Source organism: Diceros bicornis, chromosome 1, assembly GCF_020826845.1.
Source record: "Diceros bicornis minor isolate mBicDic1 chromosome 1, mDicBic1.mat.cur, whole genome shotgun sequence".
In the NCBI taxonomy this organism is placed as follows: Eukaryota; Metazoa; Chordata; class Mammalia; order Perissodactyla; family Rhinocerotidae; genus Diceros; species Diceros bicornis.
In genome coordinates this window covers 13,844,179-13,862,780 of record NC_080740.1, presented here as the reverse complement: position 1 = coordinate 13,862,780, position 18,602 = coordinate 13,844,179, and positions in this window count along the sequence as shown.

The following is an 18,602-nucleotide window of genomic DNA, read 5'->3' as shown; positions in this document are numbered from 1 at the left end:
CTTTTGTTACCATGGATCTAAAATTATGCCTTTAGAATTGTTTTTATAAATTGAAACTTTGCCCCAGTGATTAGGAAAAGATGTCAGTGATTTAGGTCTGAGGAAGGTGTAATTTTAAAATTCACAGATATGACTCTTTATTTCTGAGCAGAGCTATCTGACAGCCAACGGTAAACAAAATTTCGCTTCAATAAGAGTGTCATTACAGAAGACTGATAACAGTCCCCATTTGACAAGAATGGGTAGACACTGAAAGTAACAACGGCTAACTTGGTGCTTTAAAGTCATATAATATCAGTTAATGGCAGACTATTTCTGCTAAAGTGAACATCTGCTTAACTGTGAGTCAGAATAACAAACAACTCAATGCAACTTTCAAAATCAGAACGCCAAGACTCCAGGATAATTCTTTATGCCAAGGTAAATTGAATTAATAATACATAGAAAATGCATAAGAATTATTAGTGGACTGGGATTCCTCTGAAGTATATTGAATGCTAGTCTGGAAGGCTTAAAAATGGCTTAATTTTTCCACAGATTATGCAATATTCTCAATCTTTTGACATAAATGTAAATTACTTTTATTTCCTTTCTCATATTAACTATATACGTAAATTATGTTATTGACATGTAGACTTTTAGTGAATTTTTGTACTCTAAGAGATCTGGCAGTTCAACTCACTTTTAAAATAGTAGAATTTTATCTGTACTAATCTACACAAATTTTTAAAAATTCCCCAAATTAAAAAGATTTTGTAGATCAGCTTAAATATGAGTTTTGGGAATCCTGATTTGGCTAACCAACCCTTACTCAAAATGACACAAACTCCTATTGGGATACCTAAAAACAGATAAACAGAATAAGATGACAATATACACTAAATATACATAAAGTTCTATGAATCATAGACAATATGCTGCTAGGTTCTGGGAGGAATACTCACTAATATGAGATCCATGGAACAAGATTTAGAAAAGTAAAATTAATGTGGTAACATATCAATAATTTTTTTCTCATAGATCAGAAAAGCGTGTCCCACCTGACAATAGGTTTTCAGTTGCTTCATTGGTTAGAAAAGGAAATAGTTCATCTTAGACCAACAGAGTCTTGACACATAAAAATCTAATAAACACTAGAAATTGGATTAAAATTCATGTATATTGATCCACTGGCTGTAGATTTAAAATGAGAGTTTCAACTAGCCCCCCAAAAGACAAATAAGTAGGGTCAAGGGCTGCCTTGCCTACAATATTTTGTCAAACATCAGATTTCACTAGATGTCTCATGAGGCCTATGGGTAAATTACCATAGGTGAAAGGAAAGAGGAAACTATCCTGAAGACTCAGAGTAAATATAAATCTTTAAAATGATTTATTATAGGAATTGGAAAAATATTTTAAAAAAAGATATGCGCATTATGATACAGGAGCTAAAGCTGTAAAGAGAGACCAGGCCGATATGACAATATAGCCAGGTGAGTTTTAAGAACTATCAGTTGAGATTAAAAGTGATCTGGTTAATGTTTAAAAAGTAATATTATAGGTCAACCCCATGGCGTAGTGGTTAAGTTTGTTGAGCTCTGCTTCAGTGGCCGGGGGTTCGTGGGTTTGGATCCCAGGTGTAGACCTACACCACTCATCAGCCACGCTGTGGCAGCACCCACATACAACATAGAGGAAGATTGCCGCAAGTGTTAGCTCAGGGCTAAACTTCCTCAAGTGAAACAAAAAAGAGGAAGACTGGCAATGGCAATGGTTGTTAGCTCAGGGCGAATATTCCTCAGCAAATAAAACAAGTAATATTAAGACATTTGACTTTTAATTATGGAATTAAAGTATGCCCTGGTTTAAACAAAGAGCAAAACTATGTCAAAATTTAATCAGTGATGGGGAAGATTCACTTTCCTAGAATGTAATACATAAGAACAAAAGTGACAAGATGATGATAAATACAGAGGAAAGAGGATGAAGAGATAACCTAGGATGGATAAGTGATACTAAGAACGGAAACACCTTGAAGCCAGTGTCTATCCATTCTTTGCTTTCAGTTCATTCTGTTCAATCTACCGTTCTCTTCTTAACCCACTCTATCTATGCCTCCTTTGCTATTATTCCACTGAATCTACTAGAATTAAGACTACATCTACCTCCTTAGGCTGAACGCAGTGGTCACCTTGTAGACTTCATTTAAATCTGCTTACCAGCATCATTTGACACAGTTCACTACTCCTTCCTTCTCGAAATACTTCCTTCTCTTGATTTCCACGACACAGCACTTCTGAACTGGCTGCTGTTTCTCAGTCTTCCTTGTTGTGTCCTCCTTACTTCAACCATCAAATACTGGAAGGCCCAGTGCAGTCCTGGGCCTCTTCCTTTCTCTATCTGCAACTATCTAACCATCTCCCTAGAGATCTCACTCATTAACAGGTGTATACATATATCATTTAGATTGCCAAATTTAGGTCTCTGATTCATATTTGTTACTATTGATATGACTGTTTATTTGACTAGGAACTCAAATAAACTCTCAAACTTAACATGACATACACCCCCCAAAAGTCTATATTCCTCTAAACACATTCCTCCCTGAATCTTTCTAATTTAATAAGTGTTACCAGAAACCTCCCAATTACTCAATTTAAGAAAACTAGACTCTTTTCCTCTAAGACCTTTTCTTTCTTTTACTGGCCTCCTCCCCCTGCCTAACCAAAACATCACTCCCATCCTAGTCCAAGTCACTATTTCATTTTTTTGCCTTTCCAAACATTTTCCTGATTTCTGTCGTTCTTAATTGATAATCCATTTGCCAACCAGCAGCCACAGTGATGTTCTAAAAACATAAATCAGATCATGTCACTCCCTTACCTAAAAACTTTCAATTCTTTTCCAGTGCACTAAGAATAATACCCCATCGGAACGGCACAGAAAGATTAACAACAAAATAAAGGGCAACTAAAACAAAGGGAAGCAGAGTAAGAATATTAATTTTAAGCAAAGTAAAAGTCAAGGCATTCAAATCAGTGACCCAAGGTTAATTTTAAATTGATAAAATGAAATATGCAATGAAAGTTAGGGTTCATAAACCTTTATATACAAAGAGTATAATCAACATATGTGATGGTAACAGCTATAATTTGAACGTTTAACATATGTCAGGTATTATGGAAAATTCATCATTTCATTTAATGTTCAGAAAACATTGATTACTAAGGCCCTTTCACGGGTTAAGGAACTGAGGACACTAGTTACACAGATCACAAGGGATGGAGCAATAGTACAAAGTAAGTTCTGAGCGTTTCCACAGACCGTGCCTATTATATCAAACAACATAATGATACTAAAAAATATGGGATAAATTGAACGCAATTGTGGTGGGAAGCATCAACTCTGCTTTGACAACTTCAATAGATCAAGTAAATAAAAACAAGGGGCCTGCCCGGTGGCATAGTGGTTAAGTTCACAGGTTTCACTTCAGCAGCCCGGGATTTGTGGGTTCAGATCCTGGGTGTGGACCTACACACCGCTCATCAAGCCATGCTGTGGCGGCATCCCATATACAAAATAGAGGAATATGGGCACGGCTATTAGCTCAGGGCTAATCTTCCTCAGCAAAAAGAGGAATATTGGCAATGCATGTCAGCTCAGGGCCAATCTTCCTCACCAAAAACAAACAAAAAAAAACAAATAAGGCATAGAAAAATTTAAATTATGTAATTGTTATGGGAAGACCTCAGAATAATCTCCCAAATTGGACCTGATTTTGTTTTTTATTTTTTTGTATGGAGGAGATGGATTTAATAGGTTGAAGGTATTACTTTTAAACAAAATATATCAAGGTCTATGTATCCATTCCAAGAAATAAGTTGTATATTTTAGTGAAAGGAGTCTCCTTTAGAGAAAGGAGACTTACTTATGGAGTTTCTGAAAGTCTTTTCTTGAGTGTTTTTATTTGTTTGATAATTATGTTTGTAAATTATGTTTCTGAAAGTTCTCTGTTAAGTGTCCTCCTTCACTGGAAAATTATGCCAACTCATTGTGTATATACATACACATATGTGTAAGATTGTGTATACATATACAAATATATATAAGATTGTGTATATATATACAATGTGTATGTGTTTATATATATGTGTGTATATATATATAAAACACATGTCATAAAGGATGTTAGGATGTTTTATTTCATGGTGCTGGCTCCCGTATGCTGCTAACACTCAGATTTCCACCCTCTTTTTTGAATATTCTCATTTTGTACTAGTTCAGGAGCCCAAATATTTTCATATACTTGAAGATGAGCTACAGTATAGAAGATAACTACTATTGTAATTTACAGAGTAAAATATAAGACTGGCTCTCTTTAACAACTTATATTTCTCAATGTCTTGCACTATAGGGCTTCTTTTTTCATGGCCACAGCAACTTCACGTGAAAATTGGAAACATGAAGACCATATATAGTGCAGTAGACCCAATGTGTAGCAGGCACAGTTGGGGGAAGATTTAGATTGAGAGGTAGCAGCAGATGTGAGCGAGTCCAGGGGCCATAACCATTTTGGTAATCATGAGGAGTATGTCAGTTCGTGTTGGACATCGATGGGCTCAGCCCATCAGATGGAGCAGGCAGAGTTGGCTAAACCTTCATCCCTGATCTTAAGATGCAATCCGGCTTTTTAAGCATTGTTTCTTTTCATGACAAAAAGCCATTAAGCCTTTGGGAAAGGGAGAGTTCCTTCCCAGATTTGTGGCTACAGGCCTACTGGTCTATGGGAAATGTGATGTGTGACAGTTTGGAGTGGGGTGTTGGCAGACCTTAGTCAGAGCCTTTGAGCACCAATGATGGTTCTGCTCGGGACCTCTTGGTACTGTTCTCATTTTAATAACATGTGCTGCTGAAGCAGGTGCACTGTTCTGGCTTCAGCCTGTGGCATCCTACCTTGGATTTTTACATAAACATGTTGGAGGAGTAAATATATGAATAAAGAATGGAGAGCTACCCAAAATTTATGGATTAGAAATAAACAAACTTTGAGTTTCTTTATGCTGGTTCTGTCCAACATGAATTAAGTTAAACCGTCAAAATTGAAATGAATTTTTTTTTTTTTTTTTTTTTGTGAGGAGATCAGCCCTGAGCTAACATCAGCCAATCCTCCTCGTTTTTAGCTGAGGAAGACGGCCCTGGGCTAACATCGGTGCCCATCTTCCTCCACTTTATATGGGACGCCGCCACAGCATGGCTTACCAAGCAGTGCGTCGGTGCGCGCCCGGGATCCGAACCAGCGAACCCCGGGCCGCCGCAGCGGAGCGCGCGCACTTAACCGCTTGCGCCACCGGGCCGGCCCCAAAATTGAAATGAATTTTATATGTAAATTTAGCATATATTTTCTTTACTCCAGAGCCCATCACCTTGGTACCAGAATAAGGATTTTAAACTTGTCAGTTTTAAATTAGATACTAAAGTTTTAAGTGATTAAACCCATTTCTCTCACTCCCCTAGGTAAGCAATGAAGGAAAATATCTAGATATGTGTTTATTTGATCCTGGGACAGGTTTGTAATGATAATTAATTAATTAATTCTCTTACTCTCCACCCTGTCCTTTGTTACTCTAAGTAGCAGCTTGAATCTAAAAATTTTTTAGCTAATCTTGATATCCAATATTCTATGGCTTTCTTCTGTTTACCATTGGTAGGTGAGATGCTGGGGCAGGACTTGTCTAAATAGTAGTTTCTTATCATATGGGTAAACTTGCTCTGTGGACACTCTTCAGTCCAGAGAAATTGATCTCTATGTAAAACAAGTAAACATTGCCCTGATTTACCTCAAAAAGAGTTAAACCCGCCACAGATGGGCATTTACTTTGCATTTTGCTTGAAAAGAAAGAAAACCACATAAAGCCCACAAATTCTAAGTAGTAATTTTACTACACAGAGTATCAATAGTTTGTTTTTCGTATGTGCAAACTAACAATATAAAGTGAGATAATGTGGATTTGTTATTTCAGAAATAAACCAATTCTCTTCATTTTCTTTCATATGATTGTATGATCTATAAACAACTGCAGATTCTATATATTTTTCTGCTTTTTCAGAAAAAGATACTGAAAAAATTGAATCTCATTCTTGTTTTCTAAATTAGAAATTCTTGACAATTTTTAAGGTGTGACATTTTCCTTTTCTGCTTATTCTTTACATCAGATTCTTGTCAATATTAATGTATACATTTATATATCATCCATCAATTAATCAATTATCTGCAGTGGAAGATCTCTTAATTAAATTCTGCTTAATCAATTTAAATGAATTAAATTTTCCATATAACATATGCTGTTTAGTGCTCTTGGCATGCTAAAAGTTAATTGCTCATAGGATATGCTCTATTTTGCCAAGGAATAATTACCCCTACCAGTTGAATTAAAGACTTGCTCTAACAGGTTTATCCCAATAATACTTACTTCAATCACAAAAGTTTAAATTAATATAATATAAACTGATGAAGGAAAAAGACAGTTATTGCAATGAAATCTAAATTGAATGCTTTGGAAAGACCTGGTGTAAGCAAATGGCTAAAAATTGTGTGATGATTGTAAAAAACTGGAGAAATATAGTAAAAATTGGAAATGTTGACACTCATATTGCTTTACAAATGTTTCTAAGATCTGTTTTTACTTTAAAGACACTGAAACTGGAAATTGGAGATGATGCATTAGAGATGGTTTGTGAAACAAATAATGGTCAATATTCCAGTTCATCTTTGGTGAATAACAAATTGGTCAAAGGATGTTTATGTTTTAAGTCAAAATATAATGTACGGTGTTTTCATCTATTACCTTTATGTATCTATGTCCTATATTTTTAAGATTTGCTACTGAAATTAACTCTTTTGATTAACCAACACACTATGACTCTAACTCTTGTGCAATAAAGGGCTTGTAATGTACTGTCTATCTATTTGTAGGCTTTTTCCATGTAGAGTTGAAGGTCCCTGATCAAAGTCATTGTCAGGGTATTATATGTAATGGTATCACACATTCTAATAATATATTCAGTTTATTATATAATTATTTTAAGTATAATTATGCAAATAACCAACTCCAAATAATATTCATTGAATTTTAATTCTAGAATTTCTATTCTTTATCATGAGAGAAGTGGAAATACTCTTAACCAGATGTGGACAAATAGAAAGTTTGCCCTTTCTCCTTGTGGTCAAGATCTAGGGATCTGTATCTAGTGTCTCTTGCTACATTAGACACCAGGCTGATTTGACACCATTTTTATATCAACATTATTATAACGGTAAAAGAAGTTAAGCTTCCTTGTCTGCAAATACTTACCATTTAGATTTTAAATTTTGAATCTAAATCAACAGCATTTTTATAGAATTTTGCTTCTTCCCAAATTTCCAAAAATATCTATTCATTACTACACGGCCTTTGTCTTGGGACTACTATTTTTCTCTGTCTCTCGATTGTACTCTGATCTGCATTTCTGCGTCTAAGCAAAATCCTCTTGCAGCTCTGTCTTGCATTGACTCCTTCCAATCTGTCTGCACATTGTTTGATCAATTGGTTCTGTTGTCCTAGAACAATCAGGAGTTTTTCGTTTCATTCATTTGAATAACTTCCAATTTGAATCAGAGATAGAAAATTATTCTAATAGAGAGAGTCATAGAAAGGTACGTCCTGTATTATAGAATTAAACGTTCCCTCTGGCTGTAGCATCTTGGAGTTTTACTGTTTAATCCTTTCATGCTCACTGTAGTGTAGACCATAAGAACACTCCCATATTTTCACTTTCAGTGGCTGGTAAGCTTAGATAGTTAGAAATTTAAATTAAATTTCATCTGTCTATATTTCATATCTCTATCTATATATTTATAATTATTATTATTTTATAAATATATGTATATATGTTTATATGCATATGTATGTATATATATGTGCATGTGTGTGTATATACATATTTCCTTTATGTAGCATGGAAGGGATATAACTAATTGGCCACTTCCCACAGAAAGCAAAATCAGTAGTTTGATAAATAAAGGATAATAATATGTATTTTTCCTCTAAACATGATCTGAATTTATTATTTATTTTATAGAGACATCAAAACAAACAACAACTCCTGAACGTACTATGACATCCTCATTATGATCCTAGAAAAAAGTTCTGTGTATGCGCAAATGATAGTTTATCATAATGGAGCAATATTTATGTAGCTCATCAATTTGTGGTGGCAATTTTCAGCCTGCCTTCCTTTGCTACTGGTTTTATATTTTTTTTCCAGAGACAGATAGAAGCAGATACATAAGTCCTCAGAATGAAAGGTATCTCTTTTCTAACAAGCTCAAACAAAATCACACGATCGTGAATCTCAAAACAATCCCAGATTAAACCTAGGGATTTACTTTAAAGAGAATTACTTTAAGGGGAATTCTAATAAAATTCTAAGAAAAGCTATCTGAGAAAGATAAAGCTATTTTCTATTGCTTAAAAAGTTTTTCTACCTCTTTTAAATTTTTTTAAAAGGTCTCAGAACTTCTTTATATCTGATAAAGTTCTGTATTACCTTTTGTATATCTGACACAATTCTTCGTGTACAGTTGGCCCTCCTGAAACCGTAAAACATGACAGAAACCCAGAGGTTTTTGAGTTTACCTTTGAAGGATTTGTTCTTGAAAGAGTAATACGAGGTTTTTGTTAAGAAAGATAAACTTTACTTATTGTTATTAATAATACTAGGAGAAAATTATAGTTAGCTATTTCTGAAAGGGAAGTGATGCAGGTTTTAAATCGTCTTCCAGCTGCTTCCTGCTTCAGGAACCATGAATGCTGCTGCATCATGGCTTCAGAACATTCCACATAAAATGAATATTACACTTTATTTTAGCCTTAGCTTCAGGCCCAAATCCCCGTCAAAATCTATCCCCTCCCCATATGTCTTAAAGCTAAGGCTTTCTTTTTCCTGGACCGTGTTCTGATCCTGCTTGGCATTCCAAAGGCGAGGGTGCTTTCCAAAACTGATGTGGAAGAAATGACCTTCTTGAAGAGCCAGGTCCCTGGCCTTGTTTGGCTCTATTTCAGTGTGTACTTCTTGAGATTGACTTTTCTTTCTCAGTCTTTTATATTGGATTCTATTTTACTTGACTATCATATGTTAGACTGCTACGCTCTGTCATTGAGCCCTCCTCTCTCTATACACTCTCTCTAGGTGACTTCATTGAGTTTTATGGGTATAAATAAAATCTATGTGTTGATAATTCTCAAATCTCTATAGCTATATCCACGATCTTCCCAGGAACTCCAGATTCACATATTCTGCATACTATTTGATATATCCACATGGATAACTACTGGGCATCTCAAACTTAACATGATTCAATTAGAACTCCTGATTTTCATGCCCTGTCTGCTTTTCTCTTACTCTTGCCCATTTCAGTAAATGACACTACCATCCACCCATTTGCTTAAGCCAAGCTTCTAGAGCTGTGCTATCCAATATGGTAGCCACTACTTGCATGTGGTTATTTTAATTAAAATTAAATAAAACTAAAAATTCAATTCTCAGTTGCACTAGTCATATTTCAAGGGCTCACTGGCCACATATGGCTAGTGGCTACCATACTTGACAGCACAGATATAGAACATTTCCATTGCAGAAAATTTTATTGAACAGTGCTGGTCTAACATCATGATTTATATCTGTCTTTCCTTCACCATAAATCTCAGGTCCTATCTACTCTATCAAAATTTTATGCTTTATTCAAGAAATGAAAGGGTATGCTAAATTTGTTTGTGTATATCTCAGATTTTTCCACTTTTTATCTCTGGAATTGCCACTTTGGTCAAAGCTGTTATTTTCTTTCTGCAACAGTCTCTTAACTTATCTTTCAGGTTGTCCACTTATCAACTGCTTCTTTGGAGATCAGCCAGCAGAACCTATTTAAAATGTAAATTATGCCATGTCACCCTCTTGCTTTAAATCCAAACCCTTTGATGACTTCCTATTGCTCATAAAACAAAATCCAAACTTCTTACCCTGGTTTACAAGTTCAATATGACCTGGCTCCTGCCTTCCTGGCCTCACTTCATACGTTTCCCTTCACCCACTATGCTTGACTACTTTAACTCCTTTTGTTTTTCTAACAGAATAGATCAATCTCATTCTATTTTAAGTATTTTTTCAAACTATTCTCTCTATCTAAGATGCTGTGTTTTCTGGTCCATACCATGACTGACTCCATCTGGGCATTGATGTTTCAGCTTAGAATACCTCCCGTCACCAATCAAATCAAGAGTAGTGTCTGGACCCTCCCTGGATCCGAGCCACATAACACTTCTTAATTATCTGCATAGTTTTCACTGTCAATTCCCTTCTTGCTTATCTATTGTCTATTTCCCTATTCCTCTAATGAGAATTTAATTGCTTTGAGAACCAGAATATTACTTATCTTGTTCACCACTTTATCTCCAGTTTCAAAGTTGTGCCTGGCACATAGTGGAGGATTAATAAATACTTTCTATATATGAAATGAAAGAACTAAGAAAAGAAAGATAGTTTTTACTTTCAAGATATTCTCATCTCTCTTGATTTTATCCAAGATCCACGAAATTGAAATAAGAAGTGGGCAAGAATGGGGATTTTTTCTCTCTCCTCTTAAGATTAGAGGATGTAACAATAGTTGATACAATTGAAATGAGACTTTTGGAGAAATTCATTTGTTTATTCATTCACTCAAAATTTCCTGAGTCATGGGGCACTGTGCTAATTTTCCCCTGCAAATAAAAAAAAGAACGTTCTTACGAGTCACCATAACATTGTTCAAAACTATTCTCATTGAGTTTTTCATTTTCAACTCTATAATTTGACATCACATAAAAAGAACTACAAAATTAATAAAAAGTCCTCACTGATGAAATTTAATGGTATTTCATTTTTCATTTTGAAAAACACGTAATTTATACTTACTGAACACAAAAATAAATAAATTTAAAATTTAGACTTATGCCTTTAATGCAGCATATATTCTTAACAACTTTTTATGTTTTACTCAGTTATAAAATTTGTATAAAATATGGGTAAATGCATAATTTTTCTTCTTTCAGAATTTCCATTCTTAAAATTTCAGTTGCTCTTTTCTATCATTTCTGAATCAAAATTTTAATACACATTATATTCATATTTTATAGAATGGGATGAAATAAAAATAAAGGCACTGAAAGATATAAAAATGGCTTAATCACTGTTGTTGCACAATATATTTTCACTTTAAGGACATCATCTTTAGACCATCTGGAGCAGCATTTCTCCCTGTAGGGTCCTCTGGCTACTAGCATCAAAATTAACTGAGTGTTTGTGAAAACGGAGATTCCTGAAACTCATACCTATAAAATTAAATCTCTGAAGATGGGGCAGAGAAGTCTGCATTAAAAAAAAAACTCAAGATAATTTATTTTATATACTCTAAAGTTTGAGAATCAATAATCAGTGTTTGTAATGAAGTTTAATGGAATCATCCAAAGCAGACTGTAATGGTCTTTGCATAAATAGTCCTACAGTGTTTAAAGTGTAGTTTGATTCCAAATGAATAGGAGCAGCTTTACCTGGAGGGCAGTAGACAACATTATGGGACAGGATGCCATCTCTTAACTCCAAAGGCTCTCCTATTGACCCTATCTTTGGACTTGGAAGTCCTTTATTACCAATCTTTTAAGCTTAATAAAATTGAGATTGGGTTAAAATTAAATGTCTAAGAAAAAAATAACTTATAGCTATTAACAATTTACTGTAAATTCTTTTATCAGATTAATTTCAGGAACATAGTAGGACCTGAGTGATTGAAACAGAAACAGTGAGTTTTATTTGGGGAGAGAGTTCAGAGCACAAGGAAATTTGGCTAAGCACAGCTTGAGTAATTAATTAATGAATTCAATTCGCAAATAATTCTTGGTGATTGTGTTAGACGTTATGGGAGAGCACAGAGATAAGCTTTATCTCCCACCACGGAACTTAAAATACATAAAAGAGGTAAGATGTGTGCAAAATATTCCACTGTATTAAGTAAAAACTGCCACAAGGAATGTATGAAGAATCCAAAGGAGGCAGTGTTTCCTAAGGTGAAGACATGCGGTTCACAAGGTCCCTTGGAGGGCCTAACATTTCATCTTGATCTTTAAAGCAGAAAGAATTTGGATATGTGGAAACTCCAGAGGAGAACTTGATACCGCTGGGCATGGATGTAAGAGGAGCTGAGTGTCCACTAAGAGAGAGCAAAAGCCTAGAATAAGGAATAAAATTTACGCTGATAACAGATACACATTGTTTCTGCATACAAAGGTTTAAAGAAAATTCCAATATGTCATGAGGACTTTTCTTTATTTACCTATAAGAAAATAGAAATCTGTAGTTCCAATCTAGTCAAAAGCTCCACTGCAGAGTAACTGAACTCAGGCAGCCACTGCTACAGTAGGCGGGCATATGTTCTGGGGGCGTTTAAAGACTGATATCATCTCTTTCTTGTTGCACATCTTAAAATGTTATTATTTTTGCTTCTTTACTAAAATAATGCTCATTCTAGAGCCTGACCTCTATAGATATCAGACAAAATTAGAACTTGGCACTTATGCCAGAAAGGATATTCAAATTGCCTGTGATAATATAACAAGCACACAGACATTTCCAAAGAAGTTCCCATCCTGTTCACCAGTGCCAAAGACAAAATAGAAGATTAAAAACTGCAGTGTTGTGCATCTACCCTTCATGAAATGGCAGCATGCTGAAGTCATAGTAATAACACTCCAAAACTATCATCAAACACACTTTTGAAAAGTTTTCTCCAGGATTAGAATAATCAACGAAATCTGAGTAGAAGATGAGATTGGAATCTAATCTAATCTTTATAAATTTAGTTTTTATTTTATTATCTAAAAATGAACAAGTTGACTTTGCATGTAGCTGGGACTGGAAATATGTAAGTTTATGGATACAATTCAGATAATATTTAAAATTAAAGAAGCACAGAAAAAAGTGATTGACACAGTAATTTTCCCTTCCCTGAGGAATCATATATTTAGTCATTTTAGTTTAAAATATATTACATATGTAGGTTGTTTATACGTGAAAATTTTATTCACATAGTTATTGTATGGAAAAACAGATAAACAGGCATTGTGAATGAGCAATCATTAACCGACATCAGAAATATAAACACATTCAGAAGACTGACTTTGTTGGCAATAAAATCTAAAGAAGGAAATGGAAAATCTATTTCATGACTTGGAAAAAACACAAGAGATAGTAGCTTGTGATATCAGAAATGCAAAAGGGAAAGAAAAAAGAAAAAGTAAACAGCATCAACACTGGAGTAAATACACCAATTTGGAGGCAAAAAGAGAGGGTGACAAAATGGCCCCACAATGTGGAACATCTGGTCATTGAATCAAAAATGGACTTTAATTGGAAACAGACAGATGGCATGAACACTATTAGCACAGAGAAAGCTGTTGCGTAGACATAGAGATCCAGGATGTTGGCTGTGGCAGTACTGTCTTTACTTTGCATTGCCAACGTTATTCAAATTGAATGGGATATCAGGGATATCCTTGCCTGACATCACTTCAGGCCCATTCTTGCTCTTTTAAATGGGTAGACAATTACATGCTCTCATGTAATTTAACAAATAGGTGAGACATCTCTATTTCTGACATCATCCACCCATATATTGGAAGAAAGAATATTCCCACATGGGCTTTTTGCTTCCTTTTGGCAATATTAGTTCAAAATGAGAATTTTTCTAAGTATTTTTATTAGAAAGAGGCTAAAAAGTTTTATCGTTCTTAGAGTTGAAAATAAGAATTCAGGAATAATTACCTAAATCTTTTTTATAGTGCTTATCAAAACAAGATAAGAAAGTCAAACACAGTGAGATAAACAGGTGATAGAAATATTTTCATCTATCTTTGGTTTATCAGATATGATTTAAAGAGTTGTTGGATATTTAATCACTACATTCACCCAGCCATTTTTCAAGTCTAACCTATAAATCCATTTTAAATAGACTTTGTCACAATGCATTTAGTAAAAATGCCTGCAGATAAATGTTTTTAATAAAATTCTTCTTAAAAGTATTTTATTTTATGCACTGGCTTTTTTTCCCTAGCTTTTTCATATATCGAGGGAAGTATTATTTAAGTTAGTGACTTGGTAAACTCCCAATATTGAGAGTTTGAGAATCTAATGAAAATGATGGACGTTCATTCCTCCCTGAGAAAATGCCCATGCACACAGAATTTTTCATATAATTTCAAGAAGTTTATCCTTTGAAGCTCTATACTTGGGTCCATGGGTCTCAGAGGGAGAACCTCTGATTTCAAGTAAATTTATAGGTAATGTTAGCAATCCTTTATTTAACATGAATAAATATGGTAGAAGGTGGATGTGTTGGTAGCAGATGTGACAAAATGGCCCCACAATCACTTTTTCCAATTGCCTACTTAAATCACTACTTAGGTGTTTAAAAATCCCTAAGAGTTGATTATCTAACTTTCTTTTCTGTTTTAGTTGTCTGAAAGTTCTACTTTCTAATATATTAAAATCTGCCTCCCCTTAACTTCCATTAATTACTCTTGATTCTGTTCTCTGGAATAATGCAGAACAACTCTCTTTCTTATTTTACATCACAGACCTTTAGGTTTTTCTTAGACTCTTAGCACATTAGAGAGGAAGAAAGGACCTTATAAATCATTTTAGATTGAATCTTTCAGTTTACTAATGATAAAATTGAGGCCAAAAATAACTAGTAAAGACATGGATTACTTCTCTCAGCACTATTTTACCAGCATGCCCTATGTGCCCTTAACTTTACTTTAAAGCATGTTCTTCAAACAGTTCCTTACCCACCCCTCCTCCAAGCTGCTCTTCTCAGGACTGTTCACTAGTGTGGACCAGGAATCTCTCCAAGGCTCCATCTGGGGCTTGAGCAGTAGGTAGCAGAATTTGTGCTGGCTTTGGAATGGCCAGTTTTATTCAACAAAATTCTTTTTAAAATCTTTTAAACAACTGTATTTTTTTGTGTGTTTGTGAGGAAGATTAGCCCTGAGCTAACATCTGTTGCCAATCCTCCTCTTTTTACTGAGGAAGATTGGCCCTGGGATAACTAACATCCGTGCCCATCTTCCTCTAGTTTATATGGGATGCCGCCACAGCATGGCTTGACAAATGGTTCATATGTCCGTGTCTGGGATCCGAACCCACGAACTCTGGGCTGCAGAAGAAGAGCGCTCGAACTTAACTGCTACACGACTGGGCTGGCCCGTAAACGACTATATTTTGAGGATTTTTATATGAATACCTGTCAATTGATCAGTTTTATAAATTTGGTTTTCCCTTTAATGGAATTTGTAAAATGTCAGACAGACCTAAAAAGATTAAGAAAAATTAGAAAAATAGAATCACTCAATAAATAGTTGTTTGCATTTGTTGAACACTTACAATGTGTCAGGAACAGCACTGAGTGCATTAAATGGACTATCTCATGCAATCTTCCTAGAGACTTCATGCAAGTGATACTATTTGGTACTATTATTAATGTGCATTTTATAGATGAGAAAATTGAGGTACAGGCATATGAAGGGCACATATTTTGAAGTGTGAGAACTAAAATTTAATCTCAGCAAACTCTCCAGGGCACACAAGTTTAGCCACTACATTGTAATACATCATTTAATTGATGATAATAGCACAGATAGGTCAGTTCTTAAATATTTTATTATAAAATTAAAACAATTTTAAATTCAGAAGTATATATAGCAAAAATGATCTCCACCTTCTAGATAGTGTTAATCAAAATTAACTTAGTTATATTTTTCTAGGCTATTTCCCTAGATAAAATAAATTCTAAATTTTGGGTGGTATCAGAAAATGGTAGTAGTCTTAAAAGCTGAAGTTCAAAGATAATTGCTAGACATCATTTCTGCCATTAAGGAAGATATTTTCCCTCGTGAAATGTCTTGGCAGAGTAGGTAACACATAACCAGATTAACAGCTGCATTTCCACTGTTTATATAAGGTTATAAAATTGATTAGCCAACACGATATTATAAAGCTTCATAATCAACACATCTAATATTTTTTAACTTTGAGTAGATTATTATGTTACATGAGCCACAAACTATAAAGGCTGAACGTACTGCAAACTTCATTTTACTGCTTTGATCAAATAAAATGTACATAAGTTAATCTAGCATCTATTTAATGATATGCGTAATTGCTGTTGTGCTTCATGGTAATTAAGCTTGACTGGACAACAGATGATTATAATTTTACATAGCGAAGCTAAAATTCTATAGCTCTTCTCTTTTCTTTGTTATTTCTTCAGTATTTTCATGAGTGGTGGTGCTAACAATTCTATCTGATACCATGTAAAATTTAATCCTCATTAGCCACACATATACATTCTAACCCCAGAGCTACTCCCTCCACCACCAAGGTCTGAATCTGACTTCCACACGCAGAGTTCTATTAGTACAAGTGTCTCCTCTCTTCCTGTCTCTGAAGCCACATGCCGGGATTAAGACCTGTTTTCCCTTCTGTGCAATCCTCCCCCACCTAAGAAGTAGATAAAAGTAATTTTGAAAAGACTGGCTTTGGAGTAAGGCAGATCTGGCTTTGAGTTTAATCTCTGCTTACTTCCTAGGTGGGTGAAATTGAACAATACATCTAAGCTCCTGAAACTAAGTTTCTTTATCTGTAAAACATGGCATAAGGCTGATACCTACAGTCATGCGCCGCATAAGGACACTTCGTCAAAGACTCATTGCATATACAACGAAGGTCCCCAAGATTACTACCGTGTACCCTAGCTGTGTAGTAGGCTATACCATCTAGGTTTGTGTAAGTACACTCTATGATGTTCACACAATGAAGAAATCGCCTAATGGTGCATTTGCCAGAAGATATCCCCATCATTAAGTGACACGTGTCTGTACTTGAAAGTGGTATTGTGTGAATTACATAGCCAATGGATGTAAAGAATTTGGCCCAGGCTCTGACACATAGTTGTTGCTCAATAATTTGTAACTCCTGGTATTATCCTTGCCTCAGCCTAATTCCCTCATCTTTAGCCATCCCAGTTGGAGAGCTAAAGGCTCTGTGGATCTAGTGCCTGGATAGCTGGGTGCCTGGCTGGGCAGAACCAGGAGTGTGACAACCTAGGAACTCTCAGAGAGTTGTCTGGGTGCTTGGACCTGACGCTGAGGGAAGTTATGGGGAGCAAGGTAACTGTTTACGTAAGGGGAAGGAAGGTTGGTAAAGGAAGGTTGGAGGTTCTAAAGAGTGATGTCACCAATTAAATGGAAAGGTTGGTTAGAGAGGATAAAGTTATAGGAGTCCAGAAACTGTAGGCATGCATGTGGGTGACTGCATATACATTTTCCAGCTCCCAACAATTTCTGGAAATAATACCATGGTAACTGCAGCCAGATCATTTCCAGAATCATTATTTTTACTATCAAAATTCTCCTCTAAAATTAATAAATTAGGTTTAGACTTCAAATAATTAGAGGTGCTCATAACATTTCAATGACAACAAAAAAAATTACTACCTTCTTGGTTCTTTGAAGGAGAAAAAATACTCATCCTATAATACTTTTATGCCCAGGCATACCATGCAAATGACCAGGATTGAGGGTACAGTGAACTCATTCACACTTAAGAATATTTAATAAATCAACAGACATAATGAGTGAATTCAAGCCATTTCTCACTTTCGCTAGTGGTAAAGTATTAGAAAGCAGAGAGGCCCTGTCCATCTCCTGACTTGGGTGTGGGGAGTGAATGTTATCAAAGAGAGGGGAGCAGGTACGAAGACAGACTACTGGCACTCTGAAGACTGACTTTGAAAGTGTCCAAATTTTTCCCAGAAAGTGCTTCTTATCTTAAAGGCAAACAAAATTAAGAGTTATATTTCCCTGTCCATGATGTATTTTGGGAAAACATTGCTCATAATTATGCTGTAGTGAAGAAATGATAGATAGAGAGTTGGGGGTGGTAATGATAGTGATAATATTTATCTGGATTTTACAGTGCTCTAGGTATAGGAAACTGACTCACGATTAGCAGAAATGAATAAGCAGACAATGCAAGAAGCTTTTATAACTTCTTTCCCCACAAGTCAGTAAGAAACAATAAACCGAAGTGCATTTTAATTATCAAGGCATGATAGACTGTAACTAAATTCTGTATTAAAAAGTTACTGGCGATAAATCAATATAATTGAAACCATACGTGTGCTAATTCCTAATTGATGATTGAATGCATTTGTTGTCAAAGTAGCACAAGCAGAATAATTACACTGTCACTCTAGCTCTTAGGAAATCGAGGACCCATGTCGAGAGAGAGCTCTAATTCAGGGATTTTGTAAGTCTACGATCGAATTTCCAAGAGCACAGATGGGAACATATTAGAGGTGCACATGGATTGTCTTATTCATTCTAACTGAGAAGTGACAGCCCATATTTAATCAACTGGCACCAGATTATTTCATTGGAAATATAGCTTTCATTATGGTATCAGACGGTTCCAGCTTAAATGGTCTGGAAATGTTA